The 26,096-nt window shown below is 36.1% G+C and overlaps 1 protein-coding gene and 1 non-coding gene across 2 annotated transcripts in view; one reads left to right on the top strand and one right to left on the bottom strand.

The window, feature by feature from the left end:
- Nucleotides 1-26,096, top strand: part of IL1RAPL1 (interleukin 1 receptor accessory protein like 1) — a 1,280,310-nt gene that overhangs the window by 129,884 nt on the left and 1,124,330 nt on the right. The window lies entirely within an intron of this gene.
- On the bottom strand, nt 8,343-8,533 carry LOC123282765 (U2 spliceosomal RNA). The gene has a single exon (XR_006523004.2). It is a non-coding gene; the product is annotated as a U2 spliceosomal RNA (small nuclear RNA).

Consider the following 26,096-nt stretch of genomic DNA (forward strand, 5'->3'; position numbering starts at 1 on the left):
CCAACTTCAAAGCACATGGGAAGGGCTCAGCAAACAATGTTCTGTAAAATCTTTAGAAAAATATAAATACATTATCTCCACATATATTTTTTCCAAAATTGTTATAATAGTGGATATTTATTGGAACCTTCCTATGTTGTAATGCTTTATTTCAGAATACTTTTTAATTCACACAATGAATAAGCCCATTTTATAGATGAAGAAGCTGAGATGCAAAGAACTTAAGTAGCAAACTCATTCAAATCCTCAGGAATAATGCCTCTCCATACTGCATTATATTGATTTCCTTGTAGACAATATAGTTATTATAAATATTTGGATATTTTATTCTCTAAATTCTTTCCCTGAATAGGCTTTAAGGAAGTTTTCATGTTGTCTTCTTTTAAATATTTAAAATTTTTTTAATCTTAAAGAGAATTTTACAACCCAATCTAGCCACCTTGTTAGATATTGTAATTTGCTCATCTCAAAAATGTTTTGCATGCTACTGTAATGATTAGAATTATATCATTTCTAAACTTTAATTTGTGCAAATGTAAAATATCTTTTATTTTGCAGTCAGCAAATAGTCTCTCAGACTGACCAAAATGCTTTGGGGAGGGTGTATTTATTATAAGTCATAAATATACTATTTTTGTAAATTTAGATATGTATATATGAATTCAGATATATATATAGATATAGATAGATAGAATTTCTACTGGGAAAAGTTTGGTTCCATTATGATTATGTGATATCCAAGGGCGGGCCCGTTGAGTACAAATTTAATAGCTTTTCTAGGTAGGACTCCAGAATTAGTGCATGAAGGGAACATAGTAGATCTGTTTGAAGAGTTCATTAAATTAGGAGTGTAAAAGCATCCAGAGGAAAGCACAGAAACAACCAAATTATTTAGGAACCAAGGAGAGTGATTTATGTTGAATTATTAAAGGTAAATAGATCTTAATAATGCTATATCAACAGGGAATATGTCTAACACCAAGATGCTAAGGAAATGGCTACATTCAAAGAAGCTTTACCCAGTGATTAATGAAGGTTGGAAACACTTTAACCTGCTAGAATTGGTTGCCCAATTAAAGATGTTACAGAAATTTACCTGAAAATGGGAAGCTAGCTAAGGTCATCTGAATTTTAGAAGATACCTTATTTTTTAGTTTAGAATATGGGGATGAAAATAGTCCATGCGAAGAGATATTAGGTCCTTGAAATACTCACTCAAAGTGAAGCTTTCATGATGTTATCTTGGACATCATTAAAATAATAAATATAATGAATGTGATAGGTTTTGTGATTTATTTTACTTTGATTAAATGTGGTATGACTTTTTTCCCCCTAAGTTGTAGTAACATATAACCAAAGAAGAATTATATTCAGAATATTCACCAAGTGGTATGGCTTGACCTGACGAATCAGAATAAACAACCAGATGGCGTACCAGATGTATATAAGCTCTGTGTACAACGTAACTAGATAGACCAGAGCAATGAGGGACTGACCTTCTGCCTGCCTGTGAACCTCTTGAACTCTAGACCCAGAGAAGATACATCAAGCTTCGTTTCTGTATATAAAAGTACTGAGGGCAGGGTTGATAATCAGCAAGTACATACTGGCAGGGCCCTACTGTTTTTAAATACTGTTGTCTGTTTTGATTAGTCAGTGCTCATGTAATAGCAATTGAAACAATTTGACATATTGCCTCTGTCTGAACACATATCCTTATATAACAAAGGATATGTTATAGGTTATGTTCCCCAGGGAGCAGACTCTAAGTTGGAGTTTACTGTGCTAGATGTTGATTAAAAAGTGTCTTTGAGATCAAAACTGGCGGGAGGAAGGGGAAAGAAGCAGCAGTGGTGAGAGGCAGATGACCAGATATGCTAAAAGGACCAAAGACTACCTCAACCAACCCCACAGGATGCTCTAGAGCTAGAGTGACCCTTCAGGGTTGTCCTGAGTTGTGCCAAGAAGACCTGACCTTTGCACTCTGAATTAATCAGTTATTGGAAATGGGCCACTCTGTGGAGGCGTCTCTCTGAAGCTGAAGTAAACCTGAAGGGGCTGACAGCTGAAGCTGGTGCTGATAGCGCTCCCCGCTGCTGGGGCACCAAGTCCTTCAGTGAAGGGAAGTCTGGGCTGCCCACCACTGTGCCCACCACAGACTAGGATAGCTTGTGTCTCTAAATCTTCCTCAATTAAGGAAATGTGATAAACCTTAATCAATCATCACCTGACTTCTTTATATTGAAGACTGTTTAGGCTCACACACTTTGATCATGGTCTTTCTTTAGTGGAGTTTTTGGCCGGGGCTGGTTATCCAGTAGGACAGAAGAATTACTTTCCTTGGGAATGTTAACCCTTAACAGAATATCTTGGAAAAGAATTGTGGTTTTGGAAGATACCTTGACTCTATCTTGTGAATTTTATTTTGCCTTATCCCCTTCTGAGACTTGGATTGCTACAAACTATATGTTTACTTGTATTGAGAACTGCTAATGTGACACACAATATAGCATGCACATATGAATTAAGTATAGTCCCCTTCTCTTGAGGAGTTTCTGTGCTAGCCAGGGAGATGGACAAAGGGATAATTTTTGTATAATAGGTAAGAATAAACAACATAGAGGAACATTAGAAGGAATGATTTCAGAAAGTAGTATGGATGAAAGTAACCAGAAGGTAACAACAATTTGTTTTTGTGACTGATTTTTTTTTGATTTGGCATCAGTAATGTCTATCTTGCTATGGGCTGCCATGGATTTGACCTAGGTATAAATAGCCTCAACAAATGTATGTTTAAAAGATTCCCACTAGTCAATGCTGCTTTCAAAATCCTACTGGAGGATAAAGAAACTCTCTAACTCTGATGGCTGATATGATTTTGATATTGGATATTTGACTGCCTTGTAGAGATCAAGAATTTGGCAGGCCTAATCATTTCATCTGAGCGTAGCACAGTTCCTGGCACCTAGTGGAGGTTAATAAATAATTGCTAAATGAATCAGTGAATGAATTGTATCAAGTTTATAAGACATGAATCTTATTGCTGAAACACTTTCCATTTTATTATTAACTTTATAAAAGAATGAGGATAACACACATAAACCAGTGACTTCCCTATAAACCCTCCCTTCTCCCCTTCCCTTCTTTACTCCCTTTTTTCTTTCCTCCAATCCTTCCTCCTTTCCTTCCTTCTTTCTTTCTCTCCCCACCCCCGTTTTCTTTTTTATTTCTTTCTTCCCTTTTATAGGCAGTGGAATCATTTCTTCAAAGAGTAAGTTTCACATATAGAGGGGCATATAATCTGATTAAAATATGGTTTTGGAGCCTCTGACTTGACTCTCTCTCCATTCCAGGAGGCAATTCCAATGTTCAATAGATCACAGTTTGTAAAACACTGAGATAAAACATTAAAATAATTGGAAATCACCAGTTTCCAAGTAAAAATGGCAACACTAACAGTGGAATTATTTTTCGTTTTGGGTAAGTGGGACTTGCAAGCCATGGCTTGAAACATTTGTTCTTCAGCTGATGCATGAAAGTCTCAATTTGGCATATGAATGGTCATTTTAGGTTGAGATTCCATAATGTGCAAGAGGATGGATTGTTTGAAAGTTGAACATATGAAAGTCAAGTGCTGACTTTAGTAGTAATACATCTTAGCACTTGATATTTTCAATGATCATCTTGAGTAAATTTAGTGTAAAAGTTTATGGAATATAATATTTAAAAAATAGATTTTTAAAAGAAAACGTTACATTTAAAATAAGGGACTGTATCTTTGTGAGCATAAATTGTTAGTCATATTAAAATAGATTAATTTTAAGTGTATATGATGTAGTGTTCTATTTTAATACAGGCCAAATCCAGCGGCAAACTTTTATTCTTAAGCATCATTCTATTTTATTTAATATTTCGCTTAAAAAACTACACAGTCATGACTTGAAATTGTTTTATGGTAGTTTCCAATAGCTGATTTTCCTCATTTGTTTCAATTATGATTTTTTAAAAAATCAGTTTTATATTTATTGTGGCATTTGTAAAGCTAGTAAAACACTGCTGTTTCGGAAAGCTCATCCATTTGCTGAAGTTGGTATTGCTCTCTCAGCTATTCCTTTGAGAACTTTAAGATTGCAGCATACTAATGGCAGTTTTTATCATTGGAAATTCCTCTGCTTGACTTAATCAGCACATGTTGGCCTTAATACTTGAGATGAGCTGAAGTATCAGTTCTTGAACATAGCTGTCTCACACATACAGCGTGGGTATAGTTATAAAGGGTCATAAAAACTTTTTTCATTTTTAAATTAGGATTTCTTTCCCTTTTTCTTACTGGGTATGTAACTGTTATGTGTTCAGAGGAGAATTACCTTCAGAACAATGACTATTTAAATAGATTTTTGGCTATATTTTCTACAACATTATCTAACGTAGAATAAATATACTTATTTGATAACTAAGTCTTATTGATAAAACTAAGTAAAGTGAACAAAGAAAAAACATGGTATTTTCCGATTTGTTGGATAATAAATTATTCGTGTTGAACTGCGATGTGTGATGCTTATGTTAAGGAAATGTTAAATCATGCCATAACTTTCATTCTTTTACCTCCATGCACTAACTTGGGTAATATCCTAAGATTTATATATAGGTGTCAGTTCAGAAAGATTTCCTTTCTGTGAAATCCCAGGCCTGATGTTTTAACATATATAGAGCGTTTGAAACCATGTTCATTCAATGCCTATGACCGATGGCTTTAATGAATGCCTAACAACTTACTTAAACTAAACAAATAATTAGTCTCAATTACAGAAGTGTGAATTTGACTCTAATTAATGAACGTGCCAAGCTTTACACATTGCTTTAAGTGTAATTGATCTTAGGGCCACAGAGATCAATTTAAGGGTTGGCAAAATGGCAACAAGTAGGAAGTGACTCAGATGTAAGAATGCTCACCACTAGAAAGATTAATTGGTGTATTAGTGATAAACTAGTAGGTGGCTGATGTAATAATGATATCCCCGTATTAAGAGGTCTCAAAATAGGATCACCAACTTCAAAGCTTTTAATTGTATACGATTACTATGTCAAATACACTTTTAAAAGAATATTTGTCACATTCATTTGTCTTCCATTTAATTTTAGTTTTCTTTCTTTTTCATAATTAAAAAAAGAAAAGCATCCTAGAGGAAGCATACAACTGTTTTACTTTATGCTTTGAAATCTTCTCACTTAACTGTGCTGGTAGGCCTGGGTGTGGAAAAGCAAGTGAATGTATTAAAAAGACAGTGACTGATTGCTGGCTAGTATTTTTCCATTTCCTCTGCTGTCAGTGAAGTCTGCTTTTGTTGCCATGTTAACTTCTTCTCACTTCGACGGTGAAATATGGAGGGGAAAAAAAGGAGAAAGGCGGTTCTATTATGCCATTACATTTCGTCTCCTTTGAAGAGCTTCTAATACTCTGAATGATGGGTTAAAAAAGCTGAGATGATGTGATGAAGCTAAATGGTGAGAAAAGCCAAAGTGATGGCACATTCGTTCCCTATCAGTGTGTGAAGGGTCACTGGCTGAGGGAGAGACAGGCAAAGTCCTAGATCAAGAGAGTGAGAGGTGGCTGCTTAGTGAGGAGTTGCAGAGATGAGAATACTACGGAGTCTTTGTCCTTTTTCCAAATATTCCCTTCCTATATTCTTTTCTCCCTTCTTCCCCCCTACCTCCTACCCCAAGACAACTCTCCTAATAAAAAGATTTTTCAAGAAAGATGTCAAAAAAGTAGAATTTTTCAAGAAAGATGTCAAAGGCAATTGTTGAATGAGGTACAGGGGCAGCATGAGACCAGAGTGGAGGAAGGTGATAAAGATGCTATTTAGAAGTTAAGCCCGGAAAACTGGGGCAAGAATCAAAGCAACGCTACAGGCAGGGATGAGGTAACCAGGGCCCTGAAGATAATCATAAGGAGCTGGAGTCTTGAGGCAGGAAAAAAGGCAAGGCCGGTTAAGAGGTTTAAGGCAGAGGATGACCTACTTAGAAAAAAGATCTTTTCAACAGCCAGACTTTGGACTGGAGGGGAAATAGCTGAGGAGGCCCAGGAGTAGGTTACGTTTGTCTGAGTGGAAGTTGTTCTGCATAAACAAGAAATTGTAATTATACTGAATTATGAGGAGATCATTAAATTAAGTAGTCATGTGCAAGAACATTTCCTCTTTAAATGTTTTTTTAAAGTTTTAGTTTTTGGAGAGTTGTTCATATATCAAATTTTAATTTGTTTTGTGTTGTCTAGTACAACCTCATTCAGACTACTTTGTTGGAAGAACGTTCTAAATCCATGAACATTCGGAAAGAGGCAGAATTTCACTTCTTGTAAGTATATAAAGAGGCTCAGGTTAACCTTTTATTCTGTGTGAACTCCTTTGCAGTATTTCTTAGAGGACTTTTTAATAGATAATTATGGTGCATATCAAAGAGGTTTTATAAACACCTGTGTTATTAATTCAGGCAATTAGAATAATTTGATATCCTGAGTAATTTAAGTATCCTTTCTGATACCTCATATTTGTTTCATAATATAGCAGGATGTATAGTTTTAAACACATAAATTCTGGAGCCAAATTAGTTGGATTGAATCCTGGCTCTGCCATTTTCCACCTGTGTGAGGACACTGGATCTCTGTGTGTATGTCTCACTTCCCTTACCTGTAAAATGGGCTAATAGTGCCTATTTCATAGAATGGTTGTAACAACTTATTATACACACACACGTCTATACATATATACATACATACACATATATATGCTTAGAACAATAACAAAAGCAGAAACTGCTTATTAAATATTTGTTATTATTGGCATTCTTAACAATATTTTTGTATACTAACAATACTCCTAATAATAGTCATAATAATAGTCCAATATTAATCTTCATAATATTTTTGCATATCGTCCCTCAGGTCCTTCTGCTATTTCTTTTCTCCCCTTTGCAGTGAGACAAGAGTTGCTTGTACTTGTTGTTCTCCTGTTTCTCCTAAACCTAATCCAATCTGGTTTGTGGAACCACTACTGCAACTACACTGTTCTTGCCAACGACTGCAATGACTCCACATTGCTAAGTTCCGTCCAGTCTCAGTTCTTATTTTACCTTGACCTATCTCAGTTCTTATTTTACCTTGACCTATCTGCACCAGTTGATCACCCACTTCTTTGATACACTTCACTTGTCTTTCAGAAACCACAGTCTCTTGGTCTCCTTCCAAACCTATTGGTTGCTCCTTCTCAATCTTATTTGCTGATTTTGTCTCTTCTTGTAGATCTCTTAATGATGTAAGAAGCCAGACTTATTCCTCCATCTTCTTCTCAACTCACTTCCTTGGCCATATCACCTGGTAATATAATTTTAAACACTGTATTATTGCTGACACCTGGCTAATTGATATCTCTGTTCCCAACTCCTCTCCCAAATTCCAGACTTGTACATCCAATTTCTTACTCAGTATTCTAACTTGGAGGACTAATAGACACTTGGAATTTAAAATGTCCAAAAGCTGTACAGCTTGTATTCCTCTCAAAGCTTGTTCCACCCATACTCTTCCAGTACTTCAGGACAAATACTTTAGAGTCATCCTTCACTCCTCTAATTCTGCCAGGCTCGACATCAAACAGTACTCACATTCTGTTGGCTTGACCTTCACAACAGGTCCAGATGGTGACCGCTTCTTACTACCTCCACTGCTCCCACCTCACTCTAAATCACTATCATTTATCTCCTGGATTCCTATAGTGATATCTGGTCTGCTTGCTTTCTGTTCTTCCCTCCTTCTGATTTATTCTCCACACAGAAGCCAAATATCAGTAAAATCATGTCAGTCCTCTCCTTGAAATCCTGCAGTGGGACCCTGATACACTCAGAGTAAAAGCCAAAGTGTTTATAGTCGCTTACATGGCCTTATAGGAACTGGCCCCCGTTGTTTTTCTTGTCATCTCCTACTACTGTCCCCATTATTCATGCTACTCCAGTCACAATGCCTCTTCACTGTTCCTAAATCATGGTAGGCATGCTCCTACCTTAGGGCTTTGCACCTACTGCTTCCTCTGCTTAAAAACAATTTTCCCATATATAAACCTATAATTCCTTTACCTCCATCAGGTCTCTGCCAAAATAACATCTTTTTAATGTGGCTCACCCTCTAGTTTTAAACTATAACCCTTTAACGCCCCCACTCCCAACTCTGGCACTTTTCATTTCCCCTGTGCTGCTTTAGAGTTTAGTATATCTCCCATCATCATATGCAATTTACTTATTTATTATGTCTGTTATTTATTCCTTTATTTATTTCTTTTACATTCCCCCGAAAGGTGTGCACTGTTCCTAGAAGTACTGCAATACCAGGTTGATGCATAGAGTGGATGGAGCAAGCTCCTATTCCACCTCCTAATTCCAAAAACCCATTTAATATATTGTCCTTGGATAGAGGATGTATCAGATATTAAACTGATAAGAACAGATACTATACTTGATCTTAGCCAAAAGGCCAAGAAGCGATATGTCTGTTATTTTTTATCTGTCTTCTCCCACTAGACAGTAAGCTCCATTAGAGAAGGGAACATTTTTCAATTACTGGATAAATCTGTATCTGTCATGTAGTAGGAATGCAATAAATATATGTCGGATGAGTATTCTGAGTGAATGAGTATTTGTTGGTTTTTCCTCTCCCCTACAAATATTATGTTAAAGAGGATTTTCTATAAATGCAGATGCTGTGCAAGATACATACATACCATAGAGATTGAACATCATCTGTTACATTGATTTGCTAATTTAATAGGCATAGCTCAACGTGAAAATTACTGACTACAGCATCTGGTGTTGCTGTCCTCATCTGGAATGTCTTTTCCTAATCTTGTTAAATGTTGCCTCTCCATCAAGCTCTGCATCACCTGGGAAGTTTTCCTTCTCCAATAGTTCTTGCCCACAATGATTTCCAGTTCCTTAGAACTGGTGTAGCACTTACTTTCTCTGCTATACAATTTAGCAATTCCATTTTATATTTTATGTTAAGTCTCATTGATTCATATGAATAAATTCTATCTCCTCAACTAGCTTGCTAAGTCTTGAAGGGCAGAAATCATATGTTATGCTTTCTGGCAAAGCAGTGTTATGTGTTCATGCTCGAATCTATTTGTCAGAGTATTTTTACTTAGACATATTTTTTAGAAAGATTCCTCAGAATCTTTGGGAGTAAATTGCTTTAAGAAACAAAACAACCTGAAGTAAACAGTCTCACAAACAAAATATAATGCTTAATAGGGAACTATCTCAAAAAGAAATATTGTAGAATTAATGATTTAAAGGATTTTTTCTTTCATGTCGCCTTCTTCATGGGTAAGCAATGTGGAATAGCAAGTTTTTTTCCTTGGCTTTAATAAATATTAGCTGTTGGTTGTCCATAGAATAATATGCCCTTTTATGCTTTTTAAATAAATTTAAGGTATTTTGTGACAAGAAAACATTCATGCATTTGCTAAATCAAACGATAACACTGGAAAGAAGTGATGGCTAATTAGAATGTGTATAATCTTTGTTCATTAAAGTGGTGGCTCATAGAGGAGAATCATGAAAAGGTTTGCTTGCCTTCCAACCCTGTTCTACTTATCTGTTAATTTACACAGTCCATTTCCTACAATTGTATAGAAGATATACACATTAAACATTAAAATGGTTTAGTTTATATCCCAAACTTAACAAAGCCAGATAAAATCTGCGCTAGTGGTGGACCTTTAACTTTTCCCCATTGCGCTTAATGACCATCACTATTAAGCCGGCCTGTACAATTATTCAGTATCCCAGGGATGCAAACCATCTTTTGGAGAAAAAATAGGCAAAACAAGCTTGACATATCAACATTGGCTGAAGTCAGGTTATATTTTGTTTCATAGATTAGAGACAAAATTTTTATTTCTTTTCACTATTTTTTTCCTTCAGGAATGAGTTTTGCATGGATATTACTTTGTGATATATATTTACCACAGGATTTTCTTAATTCTTCTTTTATAAAATGTCACGGATTCTTCCATCACATTAACTTCTTTGAATATTATGAAAAATGAGTTTTATGAAACACTTAACAAAAGAGGCCTGGATATTTAGAGAAACTGAGGAGATATGGAAGAGTCGTTGAGCCCTCAGTGCTTCTGATGTCCTTTCATTTCTCTAAATATTAAGAGAAAAAAATAAAAGAACAATGTATGAACTCAAGTGGTTATTTACAGGAAGGGGTATATCCAAATTTTTTTTTTTAACTTTAACATTTTGTTTTAATATATAGATTCTTAGGTAAAATATGTGATTTCTTCTTCAGTGTTTCTGTTTTGGTTTTTAGAGACACAACAAATATGTAATTTTGAAACTTGGATATACAACTCCTTCATTATAAAACAAGTAATTTAAAAAAATGTATCAAATGCCTCCTGTGTGCCAGGCATCCTGCTAGTCACTAATTGTACAAGTTGAATGAGGCCGACCATGTCCCACTCTTCATAAAGTTCACATTCCAGTGGAAGTATAAGAAATTTTTAAAAGAAGCCAAAGTAGAAAGGAGAAAAGAAAGGAGAGGCAGAGAGGGAAATAAGAAAAAGTAAGATAAAAAACAAATAAAAAATATCTATTCAGGTAATTGTGAAAGCAGAAGTAAACAAAGTTCTGTGAATAGCATATTATAACCAGAAAATTATTTTCACAGACATTATTTCTTTTACGTTATATGTTTTCCAATATCCAAACTCTTTTTAAATCTTAGAACATCATCAAAAGCTAGTTTATAGGTTCCAGAATGTCCCAGAGGACATAAAAATTTGGCCCAAAAAACTCAGTTTCAGAATCTAGTTTATGTAAACATTATTTTACTCATGTGACAAATATTATTATTATTGTTATTATTATTAAGTACCTTTTATGGGCCAGACACTCTTTTGATGATATAGCAGAGAACAAAACAAAGTCCCTGACTCATGGATCTGACCTAAACAAGAAGTAAGTGAAGTATGTAGTAGATTATTGCAGGATAAGTGCTATGGACAATAAAAAAAAGCAGGAAGTGAGGAGAGTGATAAGGAGTATCTGGGTAGGATTGTTCAATTCTCTAGAGTGGCTGAAGAATATCTCTCTGGGGTCCAGCCCTGCTGGCTTAGTGGTTAAGTTCAGCATGCTCTGCTTCAGCGGCCTGGGTTTGGTTCCTGGGCGCAGACCTGCACCACTTGTCTGTCAGTGGCCATGCTGTGGTGGTGTCTCACATACAAAAAGAGGAGGATTGGCAGTTGATGTTAGCTCAGGGTGAATCTTCCACAGCAAAAATAAATAAATAAATAAAAGACTCTCTGGGAAGGAATCATATTTTGTACCTTGAAGTAATTATCTAAACATGCTTCACAAAACTTGAATTTTATGCAAATATTTTAGATAGGTAAGCAGACTCTAGTAAAACAATTTGCCAAGAAATTCCTTATCTCATTTTGTTGAATCTCAGAAAGGAAAATGAAGATCTGTGACTTGTGATATAAAATAGGACACAGTCAAATCCAGTCTTACTTGAGAACTTCACCTCAACTTAGCAAATAGGTTCTTTCTTTTTTGCCTTGCTTTATAAGTATCCTGCATCGTTTAGCTTTCTTATCAGCACAGAGAAATAAATTTAACAATACAGTTCTTGAATAAACAAAGAATTTTGGTCCAAATGGCTGTTTCATGATTTCTCTTTAGTTAAAGCTGATTCTGTTCTTCTTGAGAGACTAATAGTTCGGAATTCCTATTTTTCCTTCTTAAATAGGGGGTTTATATTCTTTGTTTTCAAAATGGGAGTATTCTTTAGACTTTCTGATCAGAATATTCAGACTGAAATTAAATTGGTATATGTGAACAGTTGGGTTGGGTAATTTGTTGTTAGTGCTGTGAAGTTGATTTTGTCTCCTAGTGACCCTGCATATGGCAAAGCTGAACCCTGCTGGGCCTTTTTGTGCCATCCTCTCATCTTTGGAGCTATATCAGACAATGCTCCTCTGCTATTCATAGGGTTTTCATGACCATTTTTTTCAGAAGTGGATGGCCAAGTCCTTCTTCCTAGTCTGTCTTAGTCTGGAAGCTCCACTGAAACCTGTCCACCATGGGTGACTCTGCTGGTATTTAAAATACCAGTGGTGTGACAAGTGACAGGTGGGTGGTGTGGTTCCCTGACTGGGAAACGAACCTGGACCACAGTGTTAGAGCACTGAGTCTTAACCACTAGACCTCCAGGGCTGGCTAGGTTGGGTAGTAGTAATGGCAAATTTCAATTCTTTACAAGGAGACTGGTGGAACATCTCATTGGGACATGATCCGAAAATAAGATTTTGCAAAATGGAAAACTATGCTTATGAGAAGAAGGTAGCCAACAACTAGCCTAAGGTGGTTAAACTAAGATTTGTTGAACTAGACAAATTAAAATATCAGTAAAGGGCACGTAAATTCATAATTGACTTCTCAAAGCTAATCCTGGGCAAGAGGGCAGTCCAAGATAAGACCGAGAATAATGCTGCTTAGTGCAAACTCTGGGCAGATAAGGAGACAGTACATCCCCAGTTCAACAAATTCAGTGGACTTTAAGTGCTTGCGTATGTTGGCGATGTATTAAGATAAAAGTATGTTTTCCTAACTTAATTTTCTCTAGTCTTCATTGGAAGACATTTTGGTTTCCACTCTCAAATTTCATTTTGAAGTAGTCAAATCAGATGGACTCCATTATGTAGTGGAAAACACAGTGGATGTTCTAGATATAATTTGGTGGAGTCAATCTGAGTCTTCTCTGAAGAAGAAGAGCAAGAAAAATATTGTACATTCTTTGCCAAGAAGCGTAGAGTATGTATTACAAATGGCTGTTGCCACAAGGAAGAGTGGGTTAATCATATAAGTGTTCAACAGACACTCAAGGAAATTGGATGTGTCCGGATAAATAATTTCACTTCTATAGATGGGAAATCATTGGATTCTATAACAGCACATGGTAAACAACAGCACAATTTAAGTGGCAGAGACAACGTGAAAAGTGGAAAGACCATACCAGTGTCAGAAGACCTGGGTTCTATTAGTTCTTCAGTCATAACTTAATCTTTAGGAACCTCAATTACTTTTCCTTAAAATGGATACAGTAATTGCTTTACCTTAGGGTTTTGGTTTACATCTAATGTAATAATAGACATTACAGAACACTAATCTGTAAAGTACTCTTCTTGAGAAGAGTGTAATTATTAATGGAGAATCATAGCTGTGATTTCCTCCTTATCCTTGATGGACCTTTGAAAATATTGCTCAATATGTCCTTCCATTTTCAGCCTAAGGAATCAAACCACGAATCTCGCATAAACCCTAAAGGTCATCTCTTTTCACAATCAGAATTTGTGATTCTGTGTGCCCAATTTAGTTCTCTTCCCCCATCCCTTGGTGCCCATCAATATTATCCTAGTTTAAGTACTTCTCATTTCATATTTTTAAATCTCACCATGGCAGCCTCATCACCTCCATTTCTATAGATTCTCCCTTTTCAAATCAGTCAGCACATAGTCTTCAAAATAATTTCTAAAAGATATTATTGCAGTATTGTGGAAAACATTTGTGTGTGTGATGCTCATACAGACATCAGCATAAAGCCAAGCCCTGTTTCTTACTAGTTGTAAGACCTAGAACAACTGATTTAGTGGTTGAGCTTCAATTTACTTATCTGTGAATAATAGGATCCGTCTCCTAGGGTTGAGTTGAGAACAAACAAGTCTATGATTTGCACAGTGCCTGGGTTAGAGCAATGTTCCAATTATACCTCCACCACCTACTCCTGCCTCATTTTACAACTTTCAGTGAGAGAGCATTGAGGGGATAATATGCAAACACAAACTCTTTTGTGATTCCAGATTCTCCAAAATTTGTCTAGTTTTTTCTATCACTGATTCTTTTCTGCTCAAATTTTTTTATTTCATTCTATTTATTTACTCTTATGAAATCTCTAAACCAATTTACTTGCTTTCATGGTCTCCTACAATATCTTGCTCTATAATGATACAAATCCTATCAATGCTTCAAGTCCCAATATTTCCTAATATTTTTCAACAAACTTAACTTGACTACTTTTAATTCAAACAGCTTTTAAGTATCAGCCATTTATTAAATCCTTATTTATCTCTCTGTCTCTCCCCCCATCTCTTTGTATTTCTTTCTTTCATTTATTCATTCCAGGTTCCCTTTCAAAGTACATATCTTATCTCTTTATCTATGTTGTAAGTTCCCTAAGGGTGAAATGAGTTTACATCTTCTCATACACCTATGACAAATAGACAGGGGTGAATCAGTAGTAGTTAATTTTCGCTGTGCTCTTGGGTTATAAAAAGAAAAGCTAACGTGTGTTCAATGTTCCAGGTCCTAATTAAGAACTTGACCTATATTAACTCATTTAATCTGCATGGCAATCCTATAAGATGTAGAAACTGAGGCTCAGAGACATTAGATAACTTGCCCAAGGTCACACAGATAGTAAATTGTATAAGCAAGATATGAACCTGAGCGCATTCATATCAGAGCCTGTGCTCTTAATTACTAAGCTACCCTGATGCGTATGCAACTTGGAAAAAGGATCCTTATGATATTCGGTACTGTTTTCAAAAGATGATCCCATCTGTTTCTATGCTCAAAATGGTGCTAATGATTACTAAAAGTTCATTTAACAAGAATAGTTAGGCACTGGGGATGAAATGATGAACACTACAGAAAAGGTTCTTAATTTTGTGAAGCTAGTTGGAGAGAGACGGACAGTGAGCAAATAAATCAATTAGAAATATGAGGTACTGATAAGTCCTATAGAGAAAATAAATTATGGTCTTGGATTTGATTGACTTGAGTTGATACTGTGGTTTGAGTGGTCATGAAAGGCATCTTTGGATAAGGGAGTGCTCACCTAAGACCTGTGTATTGGAAAATAATTTTAGTTAGTTTAAGCAAAATGAGACTCATTAAAGTCAATTAGATGGCTCCCAGCATTGCTAGGAAAGCCAGGAAATTAAGCCCGGATGCTTCACAGTAAGGATCAGAGCTCCAAGAACCACACTCCCAGGAAAAACACCCAAGCTCATAAAAACCCCACTTAGCACTGATGCTTGAGGTTGCCAACTAACCTCAGCTTCCTGAGGTACTTGAACTGGAGGAATTATTAGAGTGGTTGCAATGAGGATGGGAAAAGGAGGTTAAATTCAGGAGGTGTTTTGTATGTAAAGCCTACGACAGAGTATCCCAACTGGTAGCAACAAACAGGTTAATGGGGCACCATGATATTGATCATCTCAGTCTTAAGGGTGGCTGAGTGGGAACTGAGGCAGCCCAAACTCCCAGGCTGGTTACCTCCAGCCTTGAGCATCCTCCTTAGTTTACTTCAGTGTGTCATGACACGAAAAGGGTTGAGGACCGCTAGTCTACAGTATTGCCTGGCATATGTAGGGTAGAAAATAACCAAGGAGGAGTCTTGGGTTTTTAACTTGAGTTATTTATTGGCTCATGGTGCTACTTAGTGGTGTGAAAAAAGGCAGGGGAAGAGCAAATTGTAGAAGGAGGGGAATCAAGAGGGGTGTTTTAGACATGTGAAGCTTAAGAAACTTAATAGTCTTTTAATGTAGATGTTCAGAAGATAGTTAACTATATGAGATTGGAGTTCAGGGAGGCGATTTATTTTGGAAATACAAATTTGGGAGTCATCAGCATAAAGATGCTATTTAGAGCTATGAGACTAATGAAATTACCAAGGGAGAAAAGGTAGACAACAAAGAGAAGTGATTTTAAGACTGAGCCTGCAGACACTCAAACATTTTGAAATAGAGCAGACTAATAATAGTGGAGGCACAGAATTCTTGACATGAAATATCTTAGAAATAATCCAGAAAATGTACTGCTTACACAAAACCATTGCATTTCTACATCTGTAACAACAAAAAACCCCTCCGAAAACTAGAGTTGGGAATAATCTACTAAATTAAAAAGTGGACTGATCATGTTAGGGGAGAAAACTTCCATACTAGGAGAAACTTAAAAAAAAAAACCCTTGTTTTAAAAAATGAGGCCTAAGAGAAGATATGATCAAAGTTTATAAAATCAAAAATTTATGAATAGGGTCAATACATTCTTATTTACCAAAGTCGGAATACTGGAGCTAAGAGACCCTTCCTGAGGCTTGAAAGAACTACACTGAGGACAAAATGAAAGGAAGTTCTATTTTAACCAGTGGGTAGTGAACTTAGGAAACTCTTTACAAGTGATAAATAGGTTTCTACAAGTGGTAGAATGGATTGAAAAGGTGCAGTTCGTGGGCAATAAATATACAGTAGGTTGCTTATGGAAACCGGATATTTTGATGAATGGTACATCTCTAATCATTTGATTTTGATACCCTATTTTATAACCAGCTTTTCTAAAAAAAATGTTTCAAGCCAGTATTAGAATAGAACGGATATAGCCTGACAGAATATGGCTTTTTTTCAGTTATGAAAAATTTTACAAGTGACTGTTCTCAATGGATTACAGTTCCCTTAAAACAATTATTATGCCTGATGAAGATCTACAATACCCATGCGCGACCAGCGATGCTTTATACATGTTTTAACAAGTGATTTAATGGAACGTATTTTTTACAGTGAAGGGTGATCTTAATATGATAAGGTCTCAGTACTTTCTTGCAAAGTTCTTATTATAGTTGAAGTTTGTTTGGTTCACATGTCCTTCTAAGTTTGTTCTTTTAATTCTTCCTAATTACGGACCTAATTTTATTTGCTTTGCTGTTTATTTATTATGTCATTCTTTTCTCCTAACGCCTTCTTCTGCAAGAACAGTCATGTTTTCTTTATTCTCTTTTTCATCTCTTTTCTTGCTATGCAGTTATATATATATTTTTTTCTGAGCTCTTATCCTTAAATTTATACCATTCATAATTAATGAAGTCATTATTCTTCCCTAAACAGTGCAAGAACAGTAGAATTTTTAAATTCTGATTTACTTCTTTCCATATTCCATATTATTGTTGCCTAGTATTTTGGTCCTACACGTTATTATCCCTCCCATTAATCATTGTTGCTTTTTTTGTAGTAATAAAGTACTCATTTTACTGTTTTCTTCTTATGGCTTTTAATCCTTCCTTCTGGATTGAATTTCCTACTTCCCAAAGTACACGTTAGTAATTACCTTTGTAACTTGTCTGTTGCATTCTTATTCTTGAATAATAGTTTAGCTGGGCATTGTATTCTGTGTACAGAATTTGTGTAATTGTCTTTTGCAGATAATCCATCTTTTCTTTTTGCCACTCCTAAGATTTTCATTTTTCATGTTCTCTATTTTCGTAACTATGCGGTCTGAGGATTTAAATACCGGAACTTGGTTATGGACCTTCAACTGAGGCCTCTTGCCTTTCTCCAATTCTGGGACATTGTCCACCATTATCGCTCCAAGTACTCTTTCCCATATTCTCTCTAGTCTCTCCTTCTATGACTCCATCATGTTTGATACTCTCCTTTTATATTACCATGTCTTTTAACTTCTGTTTATATCCTCCTTCCCTTTAGTTTTCTTTGCAACATTCTGGGTAATTTCCTTATAAATACCTTCTAATTCACTAATTCTCTTCAGCTATATCTAATCTATGGCTTATCACATCTTTTGAGAACTTTTCTAAGTTATTTTTAAGTTATTTTTAGAATTTCTATTTGGTTCTTTTCAAATCTGTGTTTTTTATTGTCTAATTTGTATATTTTTAACTAATTTGGACATTTTAATCATATGCATATTATGAATAATGTATAACATTGTTTTACTAGTTCTAATTCTACTTTGGTTAAAATTAAAATGTGATTAAAAGCTGTATAATATTCAGTAAGATGGAAAAAATAGTAAAGGATGAGAATTAAAATAATAGAATAAGTGGGTGGATTTGAAATAGTACCTTGGCACTTTCCCTTCTTGCTTTTGAGTTTGCCCACTTTAAATATTATCCCCATGCCTTTTTTTCCAGCTTTATTGAGACACGATTGACAAATAAAAAGTGTGTATATTATTTTAAGTTGTACAGCATGTTTTTTGTTTTTTAAAGATGTACAGTGTGATCATTTAATGTGTATACATGATGAAATGATTATCACAATCAAATTAATTAACCTATTAACACATCCATGACCTCATATAGTTACATTTTTTGTGATGAAAACACTTAAGATCTGCTTTCTTAGCTAATTTCAAGTATGCTATACATTATTGTTAACTCTAGTGACCATGCTATATGTTAGATCCCCAGAACTTATTCACCTTGTAACTGGAAGCTTGTACCCTTTGACTAACATCTCATTTCCTCCACTCCCCAGCCCGTGGCACCCACCATTCTATTCTCTGGTTTTATGAGTTCAGCTTTTTCTTTGGAAAAGAGAGGAAAAGGAGACTGTGGGTATGGCAGAGGAGAAGTCCTTCTACAACTGCTTAAGACTCCGTATTCAGCAAAATGTGTTTTCAAATTTGATGGGACAGACTTTTACACAAAAGAAAATTGTGCAAATATAAATTTATGACCTATGAATTACCAGGAAAAAAGTATGACAAAGTAAATTTTCAAATGTAATTTTAAAAGCTGTTTAATTCTTAATATAGTTCTAATTCAAAATGAAAAATACACCGCCATTTTGAAAGATTTTTTAAACTTTCCTTTTATTGAGATATAGTTGGCATATAATGTTATGTAAATTTGAGGTGTACAACATGCTGCTGAAGGATTTTTTTTGACATGCAATATATTCTATTGATATATTTTCAGCTAAAGTAATGGTGGGTGAATTTTTCTCAGAAAAATTTTAAGATTAGTACCTGAGCAGATATTCGGTTAACATAATTCAGTTGCCCGAGTACCCTAAACTGTTGAAATATATTCAGAAAATATTTTTCAGAAAAAAACAGCAAAACTTGAATTATTTTGGAAGAAAGAATGTTTGTTTATTTATTTATTGATTTTTGAGGAAGATTAGCCCTGAGCTAATGTCTGCTGCCAATCCTCCTCTTTCTGCTGAGGAAGACTGGCCCTGAGCTAACATCTGTGCCCATCTTCCTCTACTTTATATGCGGGACGCCTGCCACAGCATGGCTTGACAAGCGGCGCCATGTCCACACCTGGGATCCGAACTGGCGAACCCTGGGCTACCGAAGCAGAACGTGCGCACTTAACTGCTGCGCCACTAGGCTGGCCCCAAAGACTGTTTATTTTTAAGTTTAGCTGTATCAATAAGAGGTTATCCACCAAAACATGGGAAAATTTTAAATTGAAGCTGTCACATTCAAACCATATGTAACAATACATTTTATATTGCATCTATGTGCATATGTATCTATGTGTGTGTATATACCTTTACATCTCTTTCTATATATTTTATCTTTCTAAAATTAGAATTTTACTTCAGAGCATCTAGAGAAAGATGAAATCATCTAATTGACTTAAAGTTAAAGACTATTTTGTTTTTCTTTTTTTTTTTTGAGGAAGATTAGCCCTGAGCTAACTACTGCTAGTCCTCCTCTTTTTGCTGAGGAAGACTGGCCCTGAGCTAACATCCGTGCCCATCTTCCTCTACTTTATATGTGGGACACCTACCACAGCATGGTGTGCCAAGCGGTGCCATGTCTGCACATGGGAATCCGAACCGGCGAACTGGGCCCCTGAAGCGGAACATGTGAACTTAACCGCTGTGCCACTGGGCCGGCCCCTATTTTGTTTTTCTTTGATGAGTAGATTCTATTGACCTATGTATCAAAAGCCTAGACAGTTTGATTTCCGCATATATGATAAATAGAAGTTCATTTCACTGTGATTTATGCATAGTGGTTGCTTACTGCAAGTTTGAGTAAATGAATGATTAACATCTGAAAACTAATCACTTACTAAATTGTATCTTAATTATTTTTTTAAATTTTAGAACTTTTAGAGATCTTAGATATCAGACAATGCCCTCACCTAAGAGGGTAAAATCAAGTAGAGATTCTATTACTTGCTCAACATCCCACAGCTTATAAATTGCGGAACTAGTACTGCAACTAAAATGCCTTAATTCAGCAGCAAAAACAAAATGAGACGAGCGGGGCTATATCTACACAGCGTTTGCGTAGCCAGGGGAGCAATCAGCAGAGTGAAAGGGCAACCTATGGAATAGGAACAAATATTTGCAAACCATACATCTGATAAGGGGTTAATATCCAAAACATGCAATGGACTCCTATGAGCCAATAGCAAAAATAAAAAAAGTAATCTGATTAAAAAGATGAGTAAAGGACTTGAATAGATATTTCTCCAAAGAAGACATAGAAATGGCCAACATATATATGAAAAGATGCTCAACATCACTAATCATCAGGGATGTGCAAATCAAAACCACAATGAGGTATCACCTCACACCCGTGAGGTGGCTATTATTAAAAAAAAAAAAGCAAAAGATGACACGTATTCGCAAGGATGTGAGAAATTGAAATCCTTGTACTCTGTCGGTGGGAATGTAACATGGTGCAGCCATTATGGAAAAGAGTATGATGGTTTCTCAAAAAATTAAAAATAAATCTACCATATGATCCAGCAATCCCACTTCTGTGTGTTTATCCAAAAGAATTATAATCAGGATCTGGAACAGACAGGTGCACTCCCATGTTCATTGAAGCATTGTTCATAATAGCTAAGATATGAAAACAACCTAAATGTCCATTGACAGATGAATGGATAAAGAAAATGTCACACACACACACACACACACACACACACACACACAGAGGAATATTATTCAGCCATAAAAAGAAGGAAATTCTGCCATATGTAACAACATGGATGAATCTGGAGGGCATTAGGCTAAATGAAATAAGCCAGTCACAGGAGAGATACTGCATGATTTCATTTATATGAGGTATCTAAAATAGTCAAATTCACAGAAACAGAGTAGATTGGTGGTTGCCATTAGATGGGGCTGGTGGGAAGGATAAATGAGGAATTTCTGTTCAACAGGTATAAAGTATTATGCAAGATGAAGAAGTTCTAGAGATCTGCTGTACAACATTGTGCCTATAGTCAACAATACTGTACTGTGCACTTAAAATGTTTTAAAAGGGTAGATCTCATGTTAAGTGTTCTTAGCACAATAATAAAAAAAAAGCACACACACGCGTGTACAAATAGGCCATAGGTAACTCTCTCCAGAACTCTTCCCACAACACCTTTGTTGTGGACGAAAGTAGTAGACTAAGAAAATGTGATGGAAACGCAAATACCACTACTGATTCAGCAGTTTGTTAGAACATCAAAATTAAATAACCATTAAGGAAAGAGATCAAACCCCAATTGATTTTTCCTAGCATGTTCGTTTGTTCATTTCTTACATTACTCCTACTTTTTTTGCTGCTTGAATGAGTCCTTTCTACACACTTATTATTTACCTTTTAGAAGTTAAAAACCTGTGACTTTTTTTAGAACCCACACAATTGTTTCCGTACTTACAAAGGTAAAGCCTGATGTTTTCCTGTTAGTTCAAATAACTAAATGGCAGAAATTTGACATCATGATATGTATATTTAGATTGATAAGTATATTGACTTAGATAGGATAAATAAGTTTAGAAGTAGCTGTGTTTGTAGGAGAATACTTATCTGAAAATGAGACAAAAAATTTTTTCTGGCAGCAGTCGTTTTTAAGTATTGAAATGATACTTCTTGCTTTGCCAGTCTGTAATTCAGAGGCTGGCTTCTTAGCTCTGGGGATGATTTAGAGATAACTCTGCCTCGAGATAAACTGGGGGATATCTCAGCTCTGGCTGTAGACTTCAATCAAATTGTGACTCTGTGTTACATTATATAGGGAGACACTGTTTCCACAAGCCTATCAATTTCTTATAAATTTGACATCCTCAATTTTTCATTGTTTTCCTCTTACCTGCTTTACTTAATCTTTTCTGTAGTCTGTTTTATTCTCCCCGAGGTCCTTTTGATCCTTAAATATTTATAGACTTTTTACACTACCTCAGAATATCATTAGCAGTAAGATACCTGTTACTTCTTGCTACTCTTCACCTTTCTTTTAATAAGCTTCTATGAATATTTTCTTTGCAAGTATGTTTACCTATTAATTAGCTTGTAGAATCTCCTACTTAAATAGGTGCTCTTTTCTGCCCAAGCCTTGTAATAATTACAACCAGCAGCTTGTTAGTAGAAGGACTTTAGCATACCATCAACTTCCTGAGTTTTCAAATATTGTGGGTTTTGTTCATATGTTTACAAGTTTATGCCTTATAATTAAGTATTTTTTTTCTTTTTTTGAGGAAGATTAGTCCTGAGCTAACTGCTGCCAATTCTCCTTTTTTTGCTGAGGAAGACTGGCCCTGAGCTAACATCCATGCCCATCTTCCTCTACTTTATGTGTGGGACGCCTACCACAGCATGGCTTGCCGAGCAGTGCCATGTCCGCACCCGGGATCCGAACTGGCTAACCCTGGGCCACCGAAGTGGAACATGCAAACTTAACCGCTGCACCACTGGGCTGGCCCCTTAAATATTTCTTTTAAAGTTCTCATGTAAAAGAATTTTTGGTCTTTTATTCTTTAGTCCTTGACATTTGATTTTCACTTTCTTGTAAGTTATATATATACATTTCTTTGTGCGTTTATTTTCACATCAGGAGGTACTTCATTATCATCAGTGTTGCTACAGCTTTAGATAGAATATAAGATCCATGAGGGCAGGGACCATGTCAGCCTTGTTTACCCTGGTACAAAATCAGTTTTGAATAGCTATATTTTATAAATCAGTCAATTTCTTTCTTTCCTTTTTTTTTTTTTGAGGAAGATTAGCCCTGAGCTAACTACTGCCAATCCTCCTCTTTTTGCTGAGGAAGACTGGCCCTGAGCTAACATCCATGCCCATCTTCCTCTACTTTATACATGGGACGCCTGCCACAGCATGGCTTTTGCCAAGTGGTGCCATGTCTGTACCCAGGATCCGAACTAGCAAAACCCAGGCCCCCGAGAAGTGGAACGTGTGAACTTAACCACTGCGCCACTCGGCCGGCCCCTAAGTTCAATTTCAAAATATATCTTTAAAATAATATCTAACTGAAGTTTTTCTGTGCTCTTCAGGTCTAACCTTGTTTGAATCTGCTGCAAAAGTGCAGGTGGCCTTTTGGGCATGCTAGAGCAGAAAGGATGCCAGCTTTGGAGCCAGGCAGTTCTTATTTCAAATCCTGCCCTCACCATTAATAACTGTGTAACCTTAGGCAAGTCCTTTAACTTCTCTGAGCCAAACTTTGTTAATAGGTAAGAAGAAGACAACAATCTCTTCTCTAGGATGGTTTTAATAGTTGTGAAAAAATTGCCGTTCCCCAAAATGTTCAAGATATAGTATTTTATATTTTACAAGTGGGATATTGTGATCCACATAAACCAGCATGCGCATTTTAAAAATAACTAACTTATAAAAAATATTCACCTCAGAAATTGTTCACTGTTGCTTAATATTCCAATGACATATTTTTTACATTCTCTCTCCATTTTATTTTGTGTCTGCTGTTTGTACTTCCACATCCCAGTTTATTTGCACAACTTCCTCACCTCTGAAGCATCAGTAAATACTCTTCCTCAGCTCATCCTCTTCTTTGACGTCTTCGGTTCTACAATAATACGGTATTAGTCAGGGATCGGTCACAAAAAGATGTGTTGCTCTATAGATTTCAAGCAGTGAAGGGATTTGATACAAAGAATCAAGTGCTTTACTGAACCACTTGGAAAGGCTGAGGGAATGAAATTCAGGGGAAGATGCCACTAGCTCGTCGTTTAACCACAATCTTTCAGAGAGTCAGAAAATTGCATAGACCACGGGAAACCTCCAGCAATTTTCACCACTGCTGGTATCATCAAAGCTGGTGATTTGTAGGGAAATGCCCAGGGCTGCTGTAAAAAAAAATCTCATGTCTGCAGAAGCCCACACCTCTGCCCATCACCACCAGGGAAGCCATAATAAATCTTCAGTGTCTCTCTGGCTTGTGAATCTGGCACAAGATTCTGGAAAATGTGATAGATACCCAGGTTTCTGGTGCCTGTGGTACAGGAAGGGAGCATGGCAGGAGGAATGGTATTGAGTTGCCAACAGATATTCCTTGTATATGAGTGTTCATTCTCCACCCCCGTCCTCCCAAGGCCCCAGTTCATGGTTGTATATCCTGGTTGTCCTGAACTTCTAGTTCTTCTAGTTCTTCTATGTGAGCCGCCACCACAGCATGGCAACTGACAGATGAGTGGTGTGGTTCTGCCACCAGGAAAGGAATCCAGGCTGCCAAAGCAGTGAGAGCACTGAACTTTAACCACTAGACCATCTGGGCTGGCTCTGTTGATTCTTATTTTAATTTCTCAGGCATGCTCTCTCTGTTTTGAATTCTGATCTCCATTCTTCTTGTTATTGCAATAATGATTGTTGAATAAGTAAATAGCTTCAAGAAAGGTTTATTTATGTTTAGCATGTATACTACTGTCTCTATGGCAACTTTATATTTCATTTCTCTCAGAAACTTATGCTTTTTTAAAGTGTCTGTTGACCAGAGGTAAGCAAACTATGGCACACAGGCCAAACCTGCTGGCTGGCTAACTGTTTTGCAAATAACATTTTATTGGCAGTCAGTCACACCCATTTCTTTCCATATTGTCAGTGGCTGCTTTCACACCCCACTGTTGAATATTTGCAACAGAGGCCATGAAGCTTAAAATATTTACTATCTCGCCCTTTATAGAAAAAGGTTGCTGACCGTTGGTCTAGATAATACATAAAGAAAGGGAGCACCAGGGGTGGCTTTTCTCACTTACTTGCCTATTGGATTTCTTTCATAATCAGTTCAATGAGTATAGATTTTCTTATCTCATGGGTATATAGTGTCATCAGACTGCAGTTACTTGTGTGGGACTTTGTCCATGATCTTAAAAATAAAAATGTGTATCCAACAGAAAAGTATTAATTGAACCAAAACAAGTAGTATGTTCCAAATGCTTCTCCTATGCTAGGGATGGTTATTTCACTTACATTCTCCAAATGTCTGTTTTCTAATAGTGCACCGTGTCGTCTTGATTCTCACATGCTCTGCTACTCACAGGGTAGCCTTATTCTTTCTCAAAACCTGTAGTCACTGTTGACTGTTACCAACGAGATTTGCTTTCTAATAACATCCTTATCTTAATACATTTTTAAAACTATGGTATGTGAGCAAGTCTGTTTTTTCTCCCAGTAATTAGGCCTCAAATCTTATTAGCGACTTGATCATACTGATCACTTTTGAGCCAGGAAGACAACATATAATATCAAAACCTTTTCATTCCTTGCACCTGAGGGTTCGCCCGTATCTTTCCTCCTGTATTTTCTGTCTTTTTCTGCCTTTGAAGTCATTCTTTAAATAAGAGAGAGAGAGAGAGAACCCTAAAGACCTTTTTTTATCAGCTATTATCAATTATTTCTTATCAAGTATTATCAGCTATTTCTCCTTCAGCATCTTCGGTTGTCTTTTTTAATCTTGTGAAACAGAGTGCTTTCTTCTCGAACATTGTAACTTATCCGTAGGTAGTGCTTTATTCTTGTATGACCTCTTCCTTTGTCGTCACCTTGGCTCTCATTCTACATACTTCGCTCACTTACTCTTTGATTTCTACTCTTTTTACTCCAATTCTTACAATTTCTTAACCTCTATTTTTAGAAATCTTTTCTCCTCATCATTAAATGCTTCTGTGGATGGAGGTATTCATTTTGTTCTTTAAGGCATTTCAATATTCTCCTTTCCTTGAGTATATTTCTTCTGCCATTTTAACTTGCTCCTTCACTGAAATCCTGAAAGGGGAATAGTTCATTCTTCTTGAATATATATATTTTTACTAAATTTTTTCCCTGTTCAACAAGGATTTATTCCCTGTCCATGCTCTTGAAAAATTTACTCAGTTTTGGGAAACTATTTTAACTCTTCACCAAGACATAGGCTTTGGCTTTGTGTTCTACTGTGTCTCTTTTCACCTACCCATTTATCCAGT

The sequence above is a fragment of the Equus asinus genome, chromosome X (assembly GCF_041296235.1).
Source record: "Equus asinus isolate D_3611 breed Donkey chromosome X, EquAss-T2T_v2, whole genome shotgun sequence".
Lineage (NCBI taxonomy): Eukaryota > Metazoa > Chordata > Mammalia > Perissodactyla > Equidae > Equus > Equus asinus.